This window comes from Octodon degus, unplaced genomic scaffold, assembly GCF_000260255.1.
Source record: "Octodon degus isolate 3935 unplaced genomic scaffold, OctDeg1.0 scaffold00127, whole genome shotgun sequence".
NCBI classification, from domain to species: domain Eukaryota; kingdom Metazoa; phylum Chordata; class Mammalia; order Rodentia; family Octodontidae; genus Octodon; species Octodon degus.
In genome coordinates, this window is record NW_004524703.1 from 7,303,768 (window position 1) to 7,318,310 (window position 14,543).

A 14,543-nucleotide genomic window follows, 5' to 3' on the forward strand; every position below is an offset into this window, starting at 1 on the left:
ATTATGACTGTAAGTTTTTCTGTAGCCCTGCAATTTAGGTTTCTGTAGTTATTTCATGTAAATAAGCTGAAGGAGGCTGAAATGGTCCCATGAAAGTAAAATAAACATGTTTCTATTTCCTGCTTTGGAAGTAATAGGAAGGAGGGGACAGAGTTTCAGGAATTCAGAAGGAAACAGAATGTGGAAAATAAATTTCCCTGCACTCAAGAACATAATTTTAGGGCTGGCAAGAGAGCTCAGCAGACTAAAGTGCCTGCTTAGGCAAGATTAGGGAAGTGCAGGGACAACAGTTTGATCCCCAGCACCACATGCTGCGCCAGCAGCCCCCCCTCACTAGAGTGGGCTGAGCTGGCTAGAGTCCAGGCATGGTGGTGCACATATGTAATCCCAACACTGGGGAGGCTGAAAACAGAAGTGTCACTATGAGTCCAAGCTGTGTAGTGAGATCCTGTAACACCCAAATACATTAAAAATAAAAGAACACAATTATGGAAATGAAAGGAGTTCCCTGGAAAAAGACATAGGTGTGTATCCTGATAAAGTTTAAAAGCACAAAGCATGAAGAAAAGCACACATATATATTGGAAGAAATTATGCTTAATTACAGTGTGAGAGAGCTGTAAATAGTGGAATAAACACTGAAAAAGAGGATTATGTGACAACAGCCTGTCAAAGTGTGTTTAATTCCTGGAGAAAAGGAAAATGATATATATAGTTTGTATGAAAGAAGTTCTAGGGAAGCATAATTTTTCAACATCAGATTAATGGGCATAGAGACATCCAGGCAAGGACAGAGGTCAAGGAATAGAAGCACTGTGTGGTCACAATTTACCTGCTGGCCCACCTGCTGACATACCTAGGAAGGTAACTGCTAAATGTATTCTCCTCAGGGAGTTCTTCACCTTCGCATTTTGCATATTACCAGAATATGCCTTTTTCTCACCAAGGTGAGTCTGTCTCAACAATGGATAAATATGATGAATATCATCTTCTCACCAGTAGTGGGATACTGAAATTGTGCCCCTCCTAATGTGATGCTCGGAATAACCCAGAATCAGTAGTGTAGTGCCCTTGTCAGAATGTTTAACCTGAATCTCTGCACAACATTGAGATCAGACAAATCTACAGCATGGGACATTGTATGAGTCAAATGTCAACTATGGGATATTTAAAAACAAACCAATAGAACTCATTCAAAGACATAGGGCATCTCCTAGCAATACATGGCCATTGATTGCTCCAGAACTGGAGAAACCTCTGAAACAAAGACACTTTGGGAACAATTAGGAAAATATTATAAGGGCTAGATATTTGATATTGCTTCATCAATTCTAAATTGTTAATTTCTTAACAGTGATGTATTCTAGTTGAGTAGGAAAATATCTACACTACAAGAATAAGTATTAAGTACTTAGGATTATCTTCGTATGCATTGACAATTTTCAAATAATTCAACGAAGATTGATATTTAGTATGGAGGTACTGTGATGAGAGACAAAGAAAACGAGAGCAAAAAGGAAGTTTTCCATTACTGTTTGAAGTACCCTTAGCATCAACTTATAAAGAGGAAAAGGGGATTATTTTGATGCAGAGCTTTCAAGTTTCTAGTTCATGAGGATCAACCCCATTGCTTTCAGACCTATGGTGAGGCATCATATCAGGGTGGGAACCTAGGGGGTAGTGAAACTACTCACTCCCTGGCCACTAAATGGGAGAGAGAGGAAGGGAGCAAGATGCCTTTATCCCTTGAAAGGCCCTCTGTGACCTGAAGACCTTCCACTCAGCCCCCTTCTTAAAGCTTCACCACCTTCCATAGCGTCACCTATGGAAACAAGCTTGCAATATAGAGATGAGGGTCCTGTATGTAGGGAAAAGATAGAAGTGAGGTCTCATAGAGCTTTGTTAATGGAGTAACTTACTAAGAGTAGCTAGAAGCAGCTTACTAGAGATGACTTCTACATATTAGACTCAAGGAAATACAAAGACAAAGGCAGCTAGACTGGAGCAATCAGAAAGACAGAGGCAAAGAGGCTAAACCCTGGCAGTTCACAGAGAGCAGGAATTAAAGAAGCATTGCTATATCCCCTTCACTTAGCTTAAAGCTAAACTGCTTATCCATAAGACCCCCACCCATAATTTTATCCTCCACTAACAGATGGGAAAGGTCATATGGCCAGAAGAAATCCAAGGGGGGTGGACTGAAACCAGCCAGGGAGCCAATTAGATTACAGGAACATACATAGGGAGAAGAAACCCAATGAAAGGAGCTGCTGACAAAAAATCCAGGAGTAGTTCCCTTTCAAATACTCCCTACTTGTCCAGAGTCTCAGTCTCTGTCTCTGTCTCTGTCTCTGTCTCTGTCTCTGTCTCTGTCTCAGTCTCAGTCTCAGTCTCAGTCTCAGTCTCAGTCTCAGTCTCAGTCTCTGTCTCAGTCTCAGTCTCTGTCTCAGTCTCAGTCTGTCTCTGTCTCAGTCTCTGTCTCTGTCTCTGTCTCCGTCTCCTTCTCTGTCTCCACCTCTGTCTCTGTCTCTCTGTGTCTCTGTCTGTCTGTCTGTCTGTCTGTCTGTCTGTCTGTCTCTCCCCTTCACTCCCTCACCATCAAAGAAATTGTCTTATTTTGCTTTAAACTCATCTTCTTTAATTCTTTACTGATGCTGGATTTAGGATTACCATGATCTGCATGTTCCAGCAGACCAGTGGCATGGTGTGGTTTGATGTGGTGTCATGTTCACCCCTTCCAGATGTTACAGTAAGACATAGAGCTTTGGGAAATACTTAAGATAGCAGTTTATATGACACTATTCTAGCTGGTACTGGATCTAGGTGGAAGAGGTATAGGTGGTTGGTATGGTAGCCCTTCACCTCTTCTGATTGGCTTAACATTTTTGAAATAAAAGTTGGAGGAAACATATTGTTTCCTCCACACAGTTGTCTCTTGTAGAGTTGGGGAAAATATAGGAGAGATAAAGTATCATATTTCAGTCTCATGTTACTCAGTGAGGAAAGCAGTACTTCTTACTGGAAAAAAACATTTCCAAATAACAGGAGAGAAATGTTTCCGATTTTAAAATTCCAGAGGACATAATCTTTAGAGGAGTGAAAAACCTGTGATAAAAATTCTATGTGAGTTGTGGGGTTTTTTTCATAATGTCAAATTTTAGGCAAATATGTCAAATTACATACTGAGGAATATCTGATAACAAAATTTGAAAAGCAATGATAAATATAAAACAAGATGAAAATAATTGATTAAAACTTGAGTTGAAAGAGAAATTGATGAGAAAGTTAATATGCAGTAAATAAAAACTATAATCCTCTATTACGGATCCAAGATTTGGACAAAATAAAGCCTGCAGGCATAGTCCTTCACCAGTTAGGAACTAATTTGATATCCCATTATTGCAAATCTTAAGAATCCAGAAGACAAGGTGAAACAATTTCTTTTTCCTTTCAGTGTACATGGATTCACCTGAACTGGAATCTTTTTCGGGTCTTCCCTTCTGTAGTCCTGAAGCAGGACCCTCTGAACCCTACCCTCAGGGTCTTGGATCCACTCAGAAGCACCATCCTTAACTGAGCCCAGCTATGCAACTTGTGGGACCCAGTGAAAATGCATATGCAAGGCTCTTCATTTAAAAATGATTCAAGTTATTAAGAATTCCGAATGGCAGGAACAGATTGCTCAGCCCCATGGGTGTTTTCTCTGAGCTGGGGCCCAGTGTGGTCACCCAGTCACAGGCCCATGAAGCCGGGGCTGACTCCCTGACTTCTTGAAGGGTGCCAGTGCATCTTGGCAGAGGCAGTGCGTCTCTGAAAGCAACCCAGGTAGGAGACAAGACCCTGGAAAGCACTGGCCACATTGCCTGTGATAAGGCACTTATACTTTTATCAGAGTTTCTTTACAAAAATACAGTCTCTCCCACCTTTCCCAAGGCTAAAGAAGGGAGAAACCAGCAAGGCACAAACATTTTATTTGCCCCAAATTTTGGGAAAGAGATTAGAAACTAAATGACCAGGACTGGAAATCACAGTCTCGATTTTCTCCTCTTATCTAAGAAAAATGGCAGTAATTAACAACTGTGGGAGGATCTGTCTAGTGTACTTGGATGATGATGTGTTTTGCTATTACAATGAAGTTTTATTTAGATTACAGCAGGTGCTCATTGAGGTGAAGGAAGAGTGTGGTTCAGGTTTACCAAACAATTTTATGTCAATTGCTTTTTCACTGATTAGACATATTCTATAAAATGAAGCACATGGTCTGATTGCATTATTTATCTTGTACACACTTCACACATGAAAAGTTCAGTTATTTCGAACCATCACAGAAAAAAAAAGTTGTTGGCAGGATCTCAAAGTGACAAATTGACAATCAGAATCCAGGCTGACACTGCCTCCCTGTAGCTCTTGGTGATCAGCAGCCTTCAGATGTTTATTTTGGTGAATGTGAAAACGTTTGTAAAGGCCTGACAGCTGCTCACAGGTTGAGTCCCTGGGAAGGACACCACTGTGCCCTTGAGGTCCCAGGCACGAACACTTCCACATTGTGTATGTACACCACACTTTGTTCACACATCCATCTGCTGACAGACATTGAGGCTGTTTATACTTGACTGTTAGGAATTGTGCTGTGTTATAACCATGAGTGGTTGTATTGCTATAGAATAGTAGTTTCTTTTTTTCACTTTTTCTTTTGGGAATATACATAGGAATGGTATACTTTGATCAAATAGAATTTCTATTTTTAGTTTTTTTGAGGAATTTCCATATTTATTTCCATAGTAGTTGTATTAGTATACATTCTTATTAACAGTGTGGGAAAGTTCCTTTTTCCTTTCATTTTTGCAAGTAGTGTGTGCGTTTTGCAAGTAGTGTGTGTGTGTGTGTGTGTGTGTGTGTGTGTGTGTGTTTATGTGTATTAATGATAGTCCTTGACAGGGATAAGTTTGATTTGTGTTTGTTAATGTTTATTGGGCATCTATACTTATTCATTTTAGAAGTGTCTATTGAGTTCATTTACTCATTTTTGACGGGTCAGTTGCCTTTGGTCTGGTAATATTTTTTGAGGGGGAGGAAGTGTGGTTCTCACTACACAGCTTGACTCAGTGATCCTCCTGTTTTCAGCCTCCACAGTGCTGGGATTACAGGCATGTGCCACCAAGCCCAGTCTTGGTGACCAGCTCAGCATGTCAAGGGGTGGGGCCAGCGTGGCATATGGTGCCAGGGATTAAACTCTGGTCCCTGCACTTGCTTAAGCAGGCACTTAGTCTGCTAAGCTATCTTGCTGGCCCCGGGTTTATAAGTTTTTTACTTCTTTCTATACTCTAAATAATATTTCTCTATCAGAAGAGTATCTGGCAATTTTTTTTTCTTATTCGGTGGGTTGTCTTTTCACTTTATTGATTGTTTCTTTTGTTGTGCTCCTTAATTTGATACACTCTCATTTAATGAATCATTATTTCATATGAAACTAGCCAGATTGACAGGTAAGATAAGAAAAGGGATGCAAGTTGAAAAGGAAGAAGTAAGATTATCCTTATTATCAGATGATAAGAATCTTCACATAGAAAACCCAAAAATCTCCACCAGAGGATTTTTAGATCAAATAGATAAATTCAGAAAAACAGCAGGGTACAAAATCAACACACAAAAGCAAAACAATGCACCAATAATGAGCCTACTGAAAAAGAAATCAGGAGAAAAGTTTCACTCACAATAGCTTAAAAAAAACAAAGCACTGGGCCAGGGATATAGCTCAGTGGCACAGCGACTGCCTGGCAAGCATAAGGGTTCCTGGTGCAAAAACCAAATCTAAGTCTCTAGGAATCAACCAGCCTAATCACAGATGTGACAAATGTCTACAATGAAAATTCCAGAAGTCTGAAGAAATAAATTGAAGAAAACATTAGAAAAATGGAAATAAAAGTCCCTTGTTCTTGGGTCAGCAGAATTATTATTCTTTGAATGGTCATATTACCATCTACAGAGTAGATACAATTCCTATTACAGCATCAACAATTCTGTCTCCGTTACACTTCTCTCACTTCTGGACAAATACCCAACATCCAAAATGAAGGAAGAAAAGGTTTAATTAGCTCTTGGTTACTGGAGGTTTCAGTCCATACTCAGCTAGCTTCAAGGCAGCCTGGCACATGGTAGGGAGCAACCTTTCACAGCAGCAGCAAAAAGCAGAGAGCAAAATGGGGGAGAAGGAGCAACAAGGGCTACCGAGAGCAATTCTGTCTCCCTTAAATTGCATTCAGGCTATCTGCTCTAGGCTGGGTGTAGCACTCACACACATAATCCCAGAAGTACTCAGATCCATAATCCCAGCCTTGAATCATGAACTAATCACCGACTGTAGAACTTTGCCACAATGAATGCATGAGGCTTTGGGGGGACAAATACACACAAACCTCAACAAATATTCTTTACAGAACTAATAAAAAAAAAACCTTGAAATTCATATGGATTGATTAAAGCTCCAAATAGCCAAAGCTCTCCTTAGCAAAAAGAACACAGCTGGAGGTATCACTATATTGGACTTCAAGGTATACTATAAGCTATATACAGTAATGACAACCTGCTGCTGATACGGAAGTAAGCACATGTGCCAGTGGAATAGAAGAGACAACACAGAAACAAACCTATGCACCCACAGTCATCTGACTTTTGACAAAGGGACCAGAAGTATATGTCAGAAAAAAGACCGCCTCTTTAACAAGTGATGCTGGGAAATTGAAAAGCCACTCACAGGAGGTTGAATCCCTTCTCTCACTGTGTATGTCAATACAGATATCAAAATGGATCAGAGTCTTAGACACAGAATAAAACTTTGAAAGTACTGGACGATAATATAGAGGAAACATTTGAGTCATTGACACAAGCAAAAAAAATTCTGACCAGGTTTTCTGTTTTGTCTTTCCCTGGTCAGAAATTTTAATTTTCTGTTTTTTCTTTCTTAAATACTTTTTATTAATGAACCTGATGTTTTATGCTCTGGTAGACTGACTCCATCCACTAGCTAGCTCTCTGTTGACTCAATAAACAGGTAGAAATAGGAAATGGTACCTTCTATTTAGCTCACAGGCACACCTGTGTTCAGCTATTATTTGAACAGAATGATGGTGATGGTGAGTGACTGTATGACTCTGGCCCTTCTGCCTTCCACAATCATTGGATGGGCCAGTGTGTTTATGATGACTTCTGTGCCCGTGTGCAGAACACAGTGACAGGGAGGCTCTCTATAGTGCATGAAGAGCAGGCGGAGAGAAAATAAGTGGCAGCAAAGGCCTGCACCAGACCATAAATAGCAGCAGAGTGCCTCATCATAATGGGTATCCTAGCCCTCTCTCAGAAAGCCATTTCCCTGCTACAGAAAACAGATTCCCAGGAGTTGCCTGTGACAAATGTAATTTGCCCACATGGTAATAGAAGAAATTTCAGGGTGCCTGGAAAATTGTTCTCAGACTTAATAGTCATTAATCACCTGGCCTTTACCCTCTCTCCAACCACAGCTTCACACTTCCATATTCTGTCACATGTTATCTCAGCAAGAGCCCCTCTGGTATGCTTTCCTGTCCAGACTTTTCAGAGAAATTTTTTTAAAAAAATCTCTCATTCTCAGTCTCTATCTCCTTTCCATTGTCCTGTTTCAAATTTACTCTCTTTTGCATTTTGCCTTCATTTCAAAGACATTCACAGAGTGAAAGTAAATGCATGTTCTTGAGATGCAGTCTTGGGCCTGAAGACTTGACAATTTCTCAGAGCCTTATGTCACCTTCTGACATGTGGAGAGCATCATGCTTAATGCTTAAGAAGTCTCTGGAATGACATTCTTGCCATTCGGAAATCAGTAAAGGATTAACTTTTCCTTATTATTTATGTGATATGGTTAGTATTTTGGGCCATTGTGGTGACATTAGCAGCAGTCCAATGTTTTGTTTCCTTTGTGTTTGTTTGTTTAATGCAGTGACCTGTAGGGCGGTTCATAGAGGTTATGGAAATTCTGGTTCTTTCTTTTTGCAATTTGGGCTGCACTCTTGCACCCACACTTGAAGTTGAGGTGTTCATGGGGTACTAGCCATGCAGTACAGTTGGAAATAGGCGTGCTGCTCATGGAAGGAAGCTTCAAGGCCAACCCGTGCTTTCTAAGCTCCTTTAGCCCTTGTCTTAGTGACCAGAATATTCTAAGATCCTGGTCTTCGCAGATAATTGGACCAAAGCTGACCCTCAGTAATGTGCAATATAGGATAGAAAAAATTTCTTGTGTTTCAAGCTCCTGAGTTTTAAAGTCACTTGTTCCTTGACATAAAAGCCTATGCCAAGTGATGTGAGTATAATTGATTCCTTCCTCCATTTCCAGGTGGCCTCCTCCTGCAGAATTACTTCCTCATCACCAGTGTTCAGCTTCTGTTCCGCATTAATGCATTAGACCGAACACACAAGCTTGGCTGCTCATACTGCTTTAAAGGCTTTGCTAGGTTTTGAATGTGTCCATGACTAAATTTATACTTTCCAGACCCTCAAACAATGATGGCTTGATTTCAACAGCTTTTTCCCCCTGTGCTAAGGATGGATCCCAAGGTTCCACACAAGCAAGCAATCTATCACTGAGCTACATCCCCAGCCCTTTACCTTATCTTTCACTTGAGACAAGCTCTTGCTAAGTTGCCCATCATGGCTGTGAACTTTTGATACTCTAGTGTCAGCATCGTAAGTAGCAGAGATTCCAGACCTGGGCTGCTATACCAGTCACCAGAAAAAAAAGCATGATTTTTAAAGTTAGAGAACCCAAAATTTTATTTGTGACCTATCCAGTAGCTATATGACATTTGCATGTTTCTTAGTGTCCCCGACATTTCAAAGTTCATCACCTGAAAGGAATAAAGATGTGACTAGATCTTTAGGGACCAAGTGCTTTGTTTTGGAAAACATAGTTCTCCCTACTCCCGTTATGAACCAGTGTCACCTGCAATTAGTGTTATCTCTGCTTGTCAGTATGAACAGACTGGAAGCTCACACACTGCATCAGAGAGGCCCTATTAGGTTTTATCCTAAAATCCCCTTTCTCCCAGAGAGCTAGAAACAGGTCACATCGCAGAAGTCCTGAGAGCAGGGTCAGTATTCTAAGACGCCCTGTGCATACCCAGAGAAGAAAGTAACCTGGTGATTTTCACTCTCAAGAGATACCACAACAGCTATTTGCTCACAGTGGGTACCTAATGAGGCAAGAGAAGCTGCCCCTGCTACCTACAAATGCAAGTCAAACTGAAAGTGGCTTGATGCATACAGCTCCAGAATCATAAGTGCTGACTTGCTTTGTTATTCAAGTTATTACTTGCAGAATAAAGATCTGTGGTAAGGCTCTTGAGGGTTTGCATCTAAGGAGCAGAATTTTCTGGAGCAATCTTTCTCCATGGGCCACAAAAACTCTCCTTTGCCTCCTGAAGCACTGTGAGTTCCACTCTGCCTTTGGAGGGGTTTTGCTGCTCAGGATTTTAGTGTGTCACCCCACTTAACCCCAGGATCTGGCAAATGCCCTGAGGACAAGAGACTATAGGATGTTGACAGCCCTAGGCTCTGCCCAAGGCTCTGCTCCTTCCTCACTTCCTGACAGCAGCCTTTGAAGACAGCAGCCCCGGTTCTTACAGCTGTCTGTGCCCAGAATTGGCAATAGATTCATGGTAAAAGCAGCTGCAGTTAACCCTGCACAATTTTCACATCTCTTGTGAACTATAGCCAGGTTTTGTTGACTCAGCCCCTCTCTGCTGCCTTCAGACATATCAACTCAATATTTTATGGGTTGCTTTAAGCTCTATTTTAACTCTGGCTTTCCTAGTTTCTCTTGATAGGAGGAAGGCTTGTCTTGTACAGATTGCTGCCTCTTACCAGAAATTAATAGTTTTGCAGCCTTTACTCTTTTATGTCTACAAAATACTCTATTACTAAGAATTTTATCTTGAAAATCACCAGGTGTACACTTCCAGAATCATGAACCAAAAGAAACTTTTCTTGACAGCTCCCTCATTCTGTGCTGTTGTGTTACTGGCAGCAACAGAAACTGGACAGAGGCAATCTGCAACACAGAGTTCTTCAGTATGATTTTGTTCTTTTAACATTTTTATTTTCAGTTAACTTCAGATTTTTTTTTAAAGATCCTATTTTAGTATGATATACAATACTAAACAATCTTGCAGGTCATGTTTTAAAATATTAATAAGTACCGTATATTGCCTTCTACCTTACTAAAAACATAAAAATAAAATGCCCTTCATTCAAACAGATTACCTGATTTCAACTGCATCACAGGGTAGTAAGAAGCAACAATGGAAACAGGTCTATAAGAACTCAAACTCACATTTCCTGGTTTTCTTTTTCTGAGGTGCAAAGATCACTAGCTGCAAATGAAACCCATACAGGTGTTTTTATTACTTCTTAAATGTGTTAGTTTGGGTAGGGAATTAAACGTGCATTATAAAAGAGTAGTATGACAATATGAAATGAGCCGTCTAACTGGCATAGTTCCCAGAGATGTCCTTGAGTTATAACTGGTAACATTGCATAGGTTGCATTTTACTTGGACTGTACAAATTTGGTTTATTTATTCCAAACAGTTTTTAGAACCTTTATATTTATAGCGACTTTGGGTCATATTTCACCAAAAATTATAACTTAAATGAGCTTTGATGTAGGTCATAAATATTGTTCTGGAAGCTAATGTGTTTTCTGCCTAGGCTATGTATCAGAAGAGTTTCCATGTTTATTGGATAGCTATGTTAAATTGGAGTAAAATATCAGAAAGGGAAGAAGAGAGAAAGAGAAGGAGTTCGAGGGAGGGACAGAGAGACAGAGACGGAGAGGTAAAGATTAAAAGATTGCAGGTAAGGTAAAAATATCCTTCTTGGGCCAGGGAGAGAGCTCAGCAGAAGAAGCACTTTCCTGGCAAGCACAAGGTCCTGAGTTCAATCCCCAGTACCACCAAAAAATATATATATATCCTTCTTAACATTATAATAACAAAGTGTGAGTTTCTGTGTGCAGCATTCAAACATACCTGAATTCTCTGGACTTGTGTCTTGTGAGAACGTTGCTCTAAGGCCAGGCTGTCTCGCGGCCATGTTCTGCAGAATGCTCTAGCCTCATCAGTCCTTTGAATGCTGTGTCTGCTGTTACCCTTCCTAGAAGGTTATGAAATTGATTTTTATCTCCTGCAAATCAATAAAGTTCTCCTGAAAGTCCCCCATTAGCAGGATGCCATAAAATAGAATGTACTAGGTCAGCACTACCTTCTTATGGAAAAAGCTGCATGTGAAATATTTAAAAATTAACCACTAAACGTAGGGATTTGGGGGACAAAAGTGACACTATAGTGTCCTTTCCTTCCTACCATCCTCTTGGCTGTTGCCACTCATTTTCACTTGAGGTTGCCTTTTGCCTGAAAGTGGTTTCATTAATCCCAGTGTAGTGACCTTGTGCCACACCTGAAGGATCTCAAGGGGAAAGCAGGCCCACCTAGGACACAGCATGAAGAGGACAGGGATGGTGAAAAAATATACCCAGTTCTCAACTTTGCAGAGACAGAGAAACGTAGAGATATGAAGAAAAAATCCTCATGATAGAGAATTAACCAGGGGGTGGGGAACCCTCAAGGAATGCACAGCTTTTAAAGTAGTTAACTGACTTATTCTCAGAAAAATTGTAAAAAGTTTTTGAAATCTCTAAACATCAGAGAATAAGAAATTTAATATAAGGGCCAGTCAGATAGCTCAGCGGATTAAAATGTTCACTTAGGCAGATGCAGGGGCTGGGGTGTGATCCCTGGCCTACCTTGCTGGCCCTGCCCCTGGGGTACAATGAGACAGTGATTGAGACTGGGCATGGTGGCATGCATCTGTACTCCTAGTTCTTGGGAGGCTGAAAACAGGGAGAATCACTACAAGTCCAATCTGTGTAGTGAGACCCTGTAGATCCTGTAGGCCCTGTAGACACTGCATTAAATACATAAAAAAATATGAGAAATAATTCTAGAAAGCCAAAACAGAGAACAGAGTAATTACCAAAGAAAGAATACAAAGGCTTTTCCCAGAGCGGAGAGATAAAAATCTCCATATTAAAAGACTGAATAAAACTTCTAAGACTAGCAAGGATATTAGGTTATTCAAATTTGTAGCTCAGGTAAGGTGGTAACTTAGAATGAGAATTTGAATTGAATTAAGATATACGTTCATTGAAAATGAACTGTAAGGGCTGGCCAAATAGCTCAGCGGATTACCAGGTACAGGGGCCAGGGGTTCGACTACTGGGCCTGCCATGCTGGCCCCATCCCCTGAACACATTGAAAGGGCAATTGAGACTGGGTGTGGTGGTGCACACCTGTAATCCCAGTTCTTGGGAGGCTGTAAACAGGAGGATCACTATAAGTCCAATCTAGTAGTAAGACTCTGAACACCCTCTAGACCCTTCCTTAAATTTTTTTTAAAAAGAAAATGAACTATTAGAAGATGCCAAAAGACAAAAATTGCAAGGAATTTAGTTGAAAGATCTTATTAACTCATTTTTAATTATAGAGTCAGACAACGCCTCTTTCCTCTTCAGTCTACAGCATAGAACAATTGTGCAGTGAGGAAGGTAGGGTGGGTGCCTCCATCAGCAGAACAGGGCCGAAGGTCTAAAGGAAGCCAAAACAGAACAAAAAGTCACTGAGGCTGGAAGTGGTGGCACACGCTTATAATACCAGCATTCTGGGAGGCAGAGGCAGGAAGACTGCAGGTTCAAGCCCACTCTGGGCACCTTAGTGACTTAATGAGGCCCTGTTTCAAAATAAAGAAATAGGACGAGGGAGATAGCTTAGCACCATAAGAGCTGGACATTAGTGTCATAGAGAGGGAAGATGTGTCTTCTCTTAATAAGAAAAATGTAAGGCAACTAGATGCTCTAAGAAGAAGAATGGACATAGGAAAAATCTTTGTCCTAATATAAACAAATTAGAATATTGTATTATTTTAAATCGTTGATGGGGAGTTAGAATATAACTCCTTTGTCCTGACAATAGGTGTTCTTTTTTAAAAAATTAATTTTATTGAGAAAGAAGTAACAATGAGACAGTTTCAAAACAGGATAGTAGGACAGTTACAATTGTTAATACATTGGATATTGTTGTCTTTGTAGTAGTTACTCATGAGTGAAATAAACCAGTCCACATGTGTAAATATCATATAGTCTCCCTAATGTAAAAACTGAAAAGAAATAAAAATTGAAAAGTATAACACAACTAAATGGAAGTGGGAATTTAAGGATTAAACAATAAAGACAGGACAAGGAGAAAAACTAGGAAACATGGCAGGGGCAAAATCATACTTTTTTATGTATTTGGTACAGGGGCTCTAGGGTCTTACTACAGCACAGATCAGACTCAGAGTGATTCTCCTGTTTTCAGCCTCCCAAGTGCCGGGATTACAGGCACGTGCCACCATGCCCAGTCTCAATCACCTTCTCAGTGCACCCCATGTGCGGGGACAGCACGGCATGCAGGGGATCAAACCCCAGTCCCTGTGTGTACCTAAGCAGGCACTTTAATCTGCTGAGCTGTCTGGCCAGCCGTAGGTGTTCTTTTCTTTATGTGACATAGGAATTTCTCTTTCAGGCTTGTGGGCAAAAGGTTGTGATCCTAGTATACTATTACTTCAGTTATTTTCATAATTGTTACAATTTTATAGTAAAAATAGATAGGCATGTCATACATGCTTTTTATTTTAAATATGATTGATTCTACATTTGCTAGGTTAGAGAAACAGAACCAGCAGGCTGTGTCATCTGTCTATCTAGAGATTCTTATTTTAAGAAATCTGCTCATGAGGTTGTGAAAGGAAGCAAGTCTGCAGTCTGTGCCCAGGTGGGCAGGCTGGAGACTGAGGAAGGACAGCTGCTGCGCGGGAGCCAAACTCCGGGGAGCTCAGTCTTTCCTCTTCCTCTCATAGGATGAGGCCCCGTGCACTGTGAAGTTAATCTGCTTCACTCAGAGTGTGCCGACTTAACTGTTAATCTCATCTGAAAATCCTCACTTTCATAGGGAGGATTCTGACTGCCCTTTGACTAAACACAGGTGTAATGTGATGTAGCCAGGTGATGTAAAATAGCCATAAGAACTCCATAGCACAAGTGTGGTAGATTTGTGTATGGTCAAAGATAGGATGCAAAAGTTAACTCCACCAACATCAAAATTAAAATACGAGTGGGGAAACAGAACATGGAAAGGTAGAGGAGAGGTGAGAGAAGCTATGTCCTAGAAATGAGTTACAGGGATAAAATTGATGGAGCAAGAAATAGAAGATAGTAAATACAGAAAGTTAATACAATGGCCTAAATTAGGAAAGAATGGTGGAAGAATATGTTAGTGTGAGCGAAAAAAAAATCATGATTTGTTATAGCAGAAAGTTGATCTCCTAGCACCAGGGTTTTATGATAGTGCATAAGAGCTGGGAATGGTGGTATATACCTGTAATCCCAGCACTCTGGGAGGCTGGGTCATGTTTACTGCAGGA